Source organism: Magallana gigas, chromosome 6 (genome assembly GCF_963853765.1).
Source record: "Magallana gigas chromosome 6, xbMagGiga1.1, whole genome shotgun sequence".
NCBI lineage: Eukaryota > Metazoa > Mollusca > Bivalvia > Ostreida > Ostreidae > Magallana > Magallana gigas.
The window spans coordinates 47,185,377-47,196,481 of NC_088858.1; positions in this window are offsets into that span (position 1 = coordinate 47,185,377).

An 11,105-nucleotide genomic window follows, 5' to 3' on the forward strand; every position below is an offset into this window, starting at 1 on the left:
TGGGGGGGGGGGGGGGCAATATGGCAATTAAGTGTTAATGCATATAATGTTTAAAAATCTTCTTCTCTATTCTCACACATCTGTAAAAAAAAAAACCGACTAATAATTATGTTTACCAGGAAGTCCTCTACTGAAATTTTAATTTTCATGTCCCCTGGGGTATGGGTTTTGACTCTAGGGCAGGGCCAAAATGGATGTATAGATGCTAATGCATATAACGTTAAAAAATTATCTTCTTTACTCCCACACACCTGAAAGGAAAACTAAATTCATTATTTTGTAGACCAGATCTTTTAGTTTTTCACCAAAATTATAGGTTTCACAGTTCTTTTTGAATTAAATGTGGTTGTCATTACAAATTTATAATTTTTCTACTCCAGTATGAAACCTAATTAATTAGATGCATATATGAGACTCCATGACAAGTTTGTGTATTGGATATATGCTACTCAGGTGACCGTTAAGGCCAATTGGCCTCTTGTTTCAGGATAATATAGTGTCGTTCAACGTGTGGTGCTTATAGATCATAGAATCATTTTGTGAACTCGCAGCTCCTCTATATATGGAGTGAAATGACACTTATGACCCCGGAATTGCATATTTCCGAATTCTGATTGAGATTCGATACTTATATACAACGGGAATACTTGGTATTCTGCCGTACCTACATGTGGCATGGTTCATGTTGAAAATGCCTTTTTTACACGACATGACTGTTCAAATTGCTTTTTAACTCAAGATGAACAGAGATTCTTTTTGCAGGGATACCTCCTCTTCTTTAAAAATCCAAATATCTTTCTTAATTTTCGCTTTGTGAATATGAAATCAATGATTTCTTGATATTCCTGTTTTGTGAGACATCAGGTAATCACATTGAAACTATGAGTAAATTTTCTATTTGTCAGTTTTGATACGTAAAATTTAAGTGTTTTGATATCAATGCCTGAAACGTTCACGAAAAATTCGGGCATCAGAGAGTACGTCTATGTAATGTCATTTCAAACAGGGTTTGTGCAAAGTGTCCAAGTATTTGGTAATATGTTCGCTTGTTATTTTATGTTTCATCCCTTATGCAACCTCGGAACACTCTAGTACGTCGCACTGTTATGATACAGTAAATACAGATCAAATTGTATCACCGATAATGCAAAATCATATTCTATAATACAATATTATATCATGAGATTGCATAACGTAAGTCAGTATGAAATCAATTCAATATCATTACAAATCATTTTATCGTAACATATTCTTTAAACCAATAGTATACCAATTGGAATCATCCAATTATCATGTACATGTATCTACAATCACATACAAACTAAGTAAAGAATGTGGGCGCTTAAGATGTAGATTCGGCAGGAATCTGGGCGCACAAGGAGAGTGAAAATTTCATCAATTAATTTTAAATATATTTCGAATTATAACCGTTATTTGGTATCTGTTGGATGTGGAATGAGTGGAAAAATATTTGAAATGCAAAAGGTTTTATTATAATATGGGTCTAAATATAGCAACAGGATGCAATTCATGCAAAATCCTACTTATTTACAACTGTTTTTAAATGATTTTGTTGTCTCTGGGTCTTCTCTCCACAAATTTAAAAACGTGTAAAGATAACATATTTCAACATTTAAAATGTCGCTTTTTAAAAAAAGATGGAGAGATGACCCAGAGATGACTAATTATGTACTTTTTCAAATTATTTTTTGAGGGATAAAAAACAAAGTCCATTGATATGACAGTGTTGTTTCAAACAGTACTTTATAGAGCATATATTGACAAGTCTCGCATGGCTCAGTGGTTTCGTCCTGGATTAGTGAATACATACTTTCAGTGTTTTGGGTTCAAATCCAACTGGTTGTCTTTTTTTTTTAAATAAACTTTTTTGTTTTAAATGTTTGTTATTATAACATGATGTTGAATTATAATATACCGGTATATTTTAATTTGTTATTATTGATTTCTAGATCTGCTGTATGAACACTATAAAAAAATCTTTTCTTATTACTAGTTTTTCAGGATATACACAATATAACTTCATTAAAATATGTTTGCATTAACATTTCCAACTAGTTATCGGTTTACCTCTCATTGCCATTTTTTTAAAGCTTTGTGAGTTTTTTAATAACCGGAATAGCCATGTACTTTGACTCTCAACATAATATATTTTTGTTGAAACCTGTACATAGCCTTTCGAGGTTATAGACATTTTAATCCCAATTGATTCGTGTCGAGGATTCCTGCAAACTTACCATCTTGTGCGCTCACTTTCTTTAGGTTAGCTTTGTATAGTACATGTACCAGTGAATCCTGGAAAATCAAGTTAGGGATTGTACAGAATTTTCAATAAATTGGGATACAGTTAAAAGGAACAAATTTAAATTCAGTGAAACCATATCATATGAATATACAAGGAGCAAAGTTTTCTTCTAGGTAGGTTAGATGTCGTTTGCATTCCTTACATAGCAGAGCAGGCAAATTAAATGATAACATCAAAATGGTAAAATCATGTCTTATGGTTTATTTGACGTTTTTCGTTTTGCTGGTTTTTACGACAAATTGCCATTACCCTTCTGTTTGGTTTCTCTTAACATTCCTGTCAATTAGCATATTTCAGATTTTAAGGTTTTATTTATTACCTTAATTATTTAATCAAATAAAAATCCCCACCCCAGGTTTTCACCAGGGTTATAAGTAACGCAGCAGCAGAAGGTGAAACGTTTACTGAATTGTGTAAACGTTTAAACGAACAGCTCAATACAAAACGGTACCGTTTAAAAGAGAGAAGTATTTTTGTTGATTTTTTAGGCCACGTACTCATGAAACTATTTAGTAAACCATTCTTTTAATTAATGCTTCAATGTATGTATTTGTTTTTATTATTATTTATTTGTTTGTTTTTATGTAGAAAGAATAATTAAGCGCATTTAACTCAGTCGCTTTCTACACCATCATCCAATCATTGCATAAAAGGTTTTGAAGGCATCGTAAAATTAAACTGTAAGGATGGATCTTTTAATCTCGAATGATCTGCCGACTGTATTGAAACGCTTTTCAAACAAGTGAAAACGTATTATAATTATTCATTCAAAGTAAACTAAGTTTTTTTTATTTCAAAAGCAACTACAACATAATTTAACAAACTTTAAAATAAGTTCATATAGTACAATCAGCCAATACGAAAGCGGGTCATCAAATGTAGGCAGTGAAGGCATGACTGTTTCGAGTGTTTCTTGATTTGGCTGAGGATGGGACTTTGTTTCCTGTTTCACCTGAATAATATCTGGATTGGGTGTAGATAATGAAGTTTCCTAGGCAACTTTAATTGCAATTTTTTCCTCTTATTTCAACAGCAGAAAACAAGCTTGTCGTCCGAGTCAAGCGACGCTCGCAGCTTGGTTACTGTAGCTCCGGCGGTAAAAAAAACAAAACCATGCGCTCTGAGGAATCCGAGGTCGCAGGAATGCAAAGAAATCTCCGGGCCAATAAAGACAGTTTGTATTTAATGCGAGCTATATGCTCTAGTTTACCAGAAACATCAACCACCTTACTCATAAATATTAACATTTTAGGGTTGATTTTAGCAACCTTGCATTGTTACAAGAAATCAAGCTCCTCCTAATACATGTTTAGGATTAATCCTGCGTGTCTTATTAAATGAACAAGCATATTAGCATGAATATGTAGTTAGCTTTAAACTCTAATTTGCATTGGACTTAGTCATATTTCGCCCTGTTTTATAGTGATTTTTAAAATATCAAAAGAAATTGAAATGTTACATTAATTTACACTAAAATACCTCTAAACTAAGAATCTACACAAAGTTATACCTAATTAAACCTTCACAATGGTTATTGCGACGTCATTAACAGTGCATTTTCCCATAATTTTTATGTAACTTAGAAGAAGATTCAAATGTTTCGAGTTTTTTTTTTAAATAGAAAACTATGTCCGCACCCGTCGCCCACAAAGAAACTCACATTATAACTTTAACATATATATCACATAAAATATATTAATTTCGTTGTGGGCGACGGCTGCAGACACATTCTCATCTTAAAAAGAAACTATGAGAAAATGTGCTATTTTTCATCAGTTTTGACAAAACCTTACAAATATGTTGAAGTCATAATTATTGTTTGAAACACAAGATAAAAGTGTATAACTTATTATTTTATATACCCATATATTCAAGAGAGGATATGTGTATTTTCATGAGATTTAAACAATTGATTTTAATTTTACGACAAATATTGAAAGAAAATGTACCCTCTTCTTTACTCATTTACTTGCTAAATGTCCTGTATTAAAAGTAATTTTTAATGCATATACTATAGTTCTTTATGAACTAAAGCTTCCCATGAAATCTTTTCTAATAATTTCTGCAAACCCTTTAATGGTGTTTAGTGCAATGTTAGTTTTGTTATAATGTAATATCTCATATTATTTTAATTTGATACTTCTCAGTTTTTACAGAAGCAGATCTAAAATCAAAGAATATACTTGTATTTCTCGTGCGAACACTTTTGTAAAACAATGATACCAATAATTATTCATTTTTGTTGTGCGACACTTCATCCGTATGTAATGCGAGAATATAATTCGATCCTCTCTTTATTTTAGGTCCATGCAAATTTTTATTTGTTTACAAAAACAAATGGTCTGCGGTCGTTCATTTGACACTTACCTTAATTTATTTCATGTCAATACATGTACGAAAATCAACAGACAAATTCCGATTGCCACAAGTGATGATGCGGCTAATGACTCACTAAGGCATAAAGCAGAAACCACTACGCGTTAATTGTACAACATTTACATATTTACCACATGTTTATATGCCGATTCAGTATTGTCAAATTCAAGATAAAAATTAAATCAAATGAATAGAAACATCTTTTGAAGTAATACTCATCTCAAAATAATAAACATTTCGTTTCTGATATTACAATCGTAAATCGGTTACTCAAACGATGACTTTTGTTCGCAAAATCTGTAACCGGTTATATGCAATAATTCTAAATGTATATTTTGATATAATTATTAAACGAACCCGTTAAACACGAAGTTAGAACTTATATTCGATGCCTACGTTGAAAATGATTAGAAAACAAGAAATCTTAGGCATTTATGCAATATTTTCATCTCAAAACCCTAACAATAGACCTCTTTATAAGGTGGTCGTCTAGAAACGTCTCTTTTCTCTAACAGAACTTGTTTTTAAAGAGGGATATTACCCGTATAATCATTTTTTTAAAATTTGCACCGACGTGCCCCCGATCGCTTTATTGTTAGCATTTTAAAACCTGATCTGACTTCAAACACTTTATGATATATATAACAAGATTTTGTGTCATGACACCGACTCAGTGGATTACTGGAAGTATTTAAACGGCCAATTATAAACATTGATTGTTACGGATTTCCCCCAAAGAAAATCAATATCCTTAATGTTCGACCAGCTCTGGATTAAACTTTTCAGAATAAAAATCATGGTTATTAACCATAAGTAAAATTTTTAATGAAAGATTACTGATAATCAGATGGGACCGCCCGCATCTTTTGGGGAAGGATGCAAAGTTGGAGCCAACTAAGTTAACAAGGACTCTGCTCTGCATGATCCGCCTAAGTGTCTCTCCTTTTGTTTCTGTGTCCAACATTACTTGTCCGAGCATATTCTTACGTATAATTTTCATGCTACAATTTTTGATTAAGAGAACTGGAAGGTCATGGTCATTTTTAGATAGTAGTATTGGATGGGGTTGATAAATATGGCCATGTAAATGTAATGCATGCATTGTTTTAGAGTAATTGCTGTATGTCATCCGCCAACAATTTTAATTTAACCTTGAAAACAACATGGTAAATTATCACTTGGCAATATGGAATACAATATCTGTTCTATATAGGAAATCTACATTGATATCTGTTACATTGTATACTTGTAGAAATAAGTTATATGCATTTATGCATTGTGTGCGCATTCTAAATGAAACTGTCAAGATTCTTCGGACTCATGAAACGCATCACTTAGACCCCCCCTCCCCCCCCATCCCACACACACACCCGCCACTTCCACCACACACACACATATCTTCATGAATAAATATTTTTCAAACATCAAACAAGCATTCTGAGAGTATTGCATAAGCAATACACGTTCCCTACCGGCTTGCATTATTCTATGAAAGCTTCAAAGCATACATCTATTTCAAAACTATTATCAACGAGATGTTATGCTTTAATCAGAGATAAAAGAATCGAGGAAATTCAAACTACATAGTTGATATAGAATTTAAAAAAAATGGGTAAAATTATAATCTTTATTTTATCTCCTGTAATTTTGCCAGGTCCAGTGCTGGTAGAAATTTGTGAAAGCAATGCACTGTTATGCAGAATATCATTTCATACCGAAGCAACAGACCAACCCGATAACGAACCCGAATGTAATAATACAAAAACCCTGTCGAATGAATTTACAACACAATGCTTGACACTATTTTACATAACTTATTTGTTAGTTAGAAACAATAAAAGGAATGGTACAAGTAATGTACGATAGTATTACTGACTACAGCCCTAAAGGGTCTTAGACACGATTTGACTAAACATTTTCAAATTTTATTTTTCCATTTTCAATGTTTATAATGATAAATATAGACTGAAGTTAATGCTATTTCAAAATTTGAAAGTCAAATGTCAAGTTTTAAGCAAGATACAGAGTTCATAATTCTTTGCTTTGTATACAAAGTTCAATTATAGTCATTGTTTATATATGTGTTGTTGGTGTAAGTTTCAATAAAATATAACTTTCTTTTGTTGTTAACAGTATTAATGAAGATATTGAATTAGTTTAAATAGTTTTTTACATGTCATTTTGTCTAAGAAATGGTAATTCTCTACATTACATTATTTGTAAACAACCATAAGACTCGAGCTTTGTTTACATTACAATGATTTCTTACCTCTGTATCTCGCATGTAACTTGACTTTAACATTCAATATTTTTGTCTATCATTCAAAATGCGCCAGTAAACCATTTTATGCATAAAAAAATAAAAGTATAATTTTTTATCTCAACTTTAAAGTTTCCACGTTTTTTCAATACATACCGAACCCGATAACAAACCCGAACATTAAAAAAATTGGAATTTAAAAAAATAATTTTCTCTAAAATATGTCAATCGGACGCTACAAAAGTGTAAACTTGATCTGTAGTTTGACATTTTTGAAGCTGTTCAGCAAATTTCATATTATTTTTCAAACGCATAAAGCAAAAACCTGAATTGGGACAAACAGATGGACGGACGGACAGACTGACGGACGCAGAGTAAAGCTATAGTTTCCTCCGGTGAAACCGGTAGGGGACCAATAAGAAAAGCGGGATAACAGTTTGGAAAGTCTCAGATACTCCAGTGAATGGCAAGACCTGTGGGCAGCTTTGTCTTTGATCTTTATATAATCTGTCGGTATTGCAAGATTTTAAAAATACACACACTTTCTTGATAGATACAAAGCATCGTGTTGAATCGCTCTTTTAGTAGATTATATATATTTGGTCAATTGATTCATATCGAGTACATAAGACAGGATGTACAAATGTACATAACTGTATTAAATGTAATGCAGTAACGAAAAAAATAATTTAACTAAACTAAAAAAAATGACTTTATTCATTTTGAATTCAACTATATCATGATTCGAACTTTAAAAAAAAGGGTGGGACACTCTTTATAAGATATAAATCGGGTTTGGCGAATTCAAACGAAATATCGCGGCGAATCGTTCAAACTTAATATTCTTTAACAAGTGATGTTTGTAAAACACTTATGCCCCCCTCCCATGGAAACATCTGCAAAGAAAATGAACTGGAACTGCAAATAATTGGAAATTTTCTAAGTTCATGGGGCATAACTTTGACAAAAATTGCTCTATCGTACCCAAAATCAAACTTTACTTAGATATTATAATGATAAACCTGTATACTAAATTTCATTTCAAAAGGTGCATCCTCTGCGAAGAAAAGGAACGGAAACTGCAAATAATTGGAATTTTTCTACGTCCAAGGGGCTATTAGATCTGTTGAAAATTGCTCGATCGTACCCAAAATCAAACTTGACCTAGATATTATTATGATTAACTTGTATACTAAATTTCAGTTTAATATGTGCATCCTCTGTGAAGAAAATGAACGGAAACTGTTGGTTGACCGACCGACCGACAGATAGCAGCAAAGCAATATGCCTTCTCTTCTTCGAAGGGGGACATAATTACTGTATGTCTAGATCTCGTACCGCTCCAGTGCCGTTTCACCGAAGAAAAGGGGTGGGGTTTTTTATATATCAAAGTGCTTTAGACTTTGGCTTGAACAAGACACAGTGGGCCTAACGAACTCAAGGGACAAAGAACTTAGGATGTCAACACAAAGTTAGCAACGATATCTAAAGCTCGTTTAGAAGTGATAGCGGATCTAAAAAAGCAATGCGACCGAAATCACCTTCTGAAAGACTTTATAAATAAACTTTATGACATCAGAAAAAAAAAAATTTCAGGGAACTCACGACAAAAACATTTTCACACGTATCTCAGTGTTTTAGATACTATGTATCACAAAATCAGTGTACGATCATTTATATTGTGGTTCATGGTGTGGATATTTGCAGAATCCATTGAAGTACAAGCCAAAACATCTTCCTTACATCAGGTACCTTTGCGATGAAAAGTTGGAGATTCCCTTTATGGATTTGCTGAATAAAAATGTGAGTGATGCTGATGTTACCCATCTAAGGAGTTCTCAGAATTTTTACTCTGGGTCAGATAACAACGACTACCAAGTTGCAGCAATCATTGCACAAAGAAACATTGGCTATATGTGCCTCTTGTAAGTAAAAGCACACACAAACAAACAGTAAAATCAAGTCCTTTTAGATGCATTATATTTAAAGAGTCATTGATTTGTAAAGTATTTATCAATGAAAAAAAATATTTATTACAGTTGTATTAATCTGTGATGTTATCTCCTAGTGAAATGACCAAAAAGTTTCAAAAGAAAATGACATAAAATAAGGAGAAATAAAGAAAAAGCACGATAGAGTTCAAAAAGAGGAGAAGAAAAAAGGAGCAGCAAAGTAATTACCAGAAAACTTGTGAAGTGAAAGAGGGAAAATCGTATGACACAGTTGTTGATATGAATAGCAGCAACATGTGCTATGATAATTTTTGTGACATACCTCCACCGCAAACTGAACAAACAAAAGAACTGATACCTATAGTGGAATATGTGTCATTTGATCTTGAAAACACAGAACTTTGCATGTTTCAAATCATAATGGGTTTTTATGATAATTATCCTTTCTTGATATTTGATTTGGGTTCTTTTCCATAAAACAAATCAAAAGTTGACTGTGTTTTCGGGCAACAATGATTATATTAGCTCCCTTGGGACGAATATACCGTATTACGTCGGGCAATATTTCGTCCCTCGAGTGCTAATAAAATCAAAGTTGCCCTCAAGCCCAGTCAATATTTGTATAATCTTTTTATACTTTTTCATGAATCACAATTTTATTTTGTGATTACAGGTAATGATTCTGAAATTACTGAGTTTAGAGCAGCCTACATGAATGACAAAAGGTTCAGGCAATATGTCCTGCGTTTTAAAAGGATTTCAACCAGTGTGACTGTTCTGACTGGTGTCTGTTGCTGTGAGCCAAATGTACTATACAAGGAAGGTGAACCTGTTCCATCAACATCCACATCTGATGCAACTTTTTTCAGTGGCTGTCTTCAATTCATGAGCCTGTTGTGTTAGTGGCTTTTAATGCTAGATCTGATGCTTATGCTTTTTGTCGTGCTTTGATTGCAAATGACAGGAATATGGATGCAGGAAAGTTTTTCAAAGATTTGACACATTTTCACTCTTAAGAAAAGAAATGCCTGATCTTTGATCATACAAGCAAACTGATTTGGTCAGATATGACTAAAATACACATGATGCAGCATCTGATGCAAAAATTCTACTACAACTTATATCTTCGCAGATATTTTTAGAAGACATTTTACTTAAACACAGTTTTTCATTCGATTCAAACATTAGTCTACTTCATTATCATGATATGGTGCTAAAAAAGTACACCTCCTCCCTAGTGTACTTAGTGAACATTAAAGTTATTTCTAAAATAATAATGACACGCATTGCGAAGTCAGGACTTTCTTTTTCCCCACCTGTTATTGGCCTATAAAAGAGCCTCTGAGCATTGTGTGTTGCGATTGCTCCATGAGAACACTGGTAAAGGGAACGCAATAGTAATAAACAATTAAAAAATAATTGGAAACCTTTTGCTCTTACATTTAAGATGTTTGTGAAGAAAGATATTGTTAAAAAAGATTTTATCTGTTTTTTAAGTGGGTCTAAAAGGGAAAAAATCAAGAAGGTAACTCTAAAATTGTAAAATAGCAGTTTGGTATAAAAAAAAAATATATATATATAAAATCAGAAAAATGATTGAATTTCTTTAAAATTTTATTTTAGCTAATTTTTTCCTATATTGAAATGAAATCAATGTTAAATGGGAATTTATTTATTTTTTCAAAAAAAGATGGAAATGAGGGTTTTATGTGTCTGTTAACGCCTTTTTATATACATATCAACCTATAAACGAATCCTTAAAAAATGGTGCAAAAACCAGGAACGTGGGCTTTGGTACTGGTGTGAACGTTATGGCCCCTTGGCTTTGGCTCGAACACTTTGATTCAATTGTTTATGGCCGAGTTCCTGGCATGAATAAAGCAAACCTAAAACTATCATTTACAGCTCATATAAGCTAAAACTCAAAATTTTAAATTCAAAGATAGCATTTAATAATTGAAAAGATTCACTTCTTGTATATCAAAGCTTCTCATCAGTTGAAAACATTTCTTGTTTGCACCTAAAATAAAAAGTAATCCTCACTTCAAATATTAGTGATATTTTTGACTACCAATATATTTCATTTCATTGTTATTCTGGACTAAACTTTTTATTTGTTATTGGTGTTCAAAAATCATGAATGATGTTCTGATTTCCATACACATCAATGCTAATGTCGTCCTCGTGCTCTGCG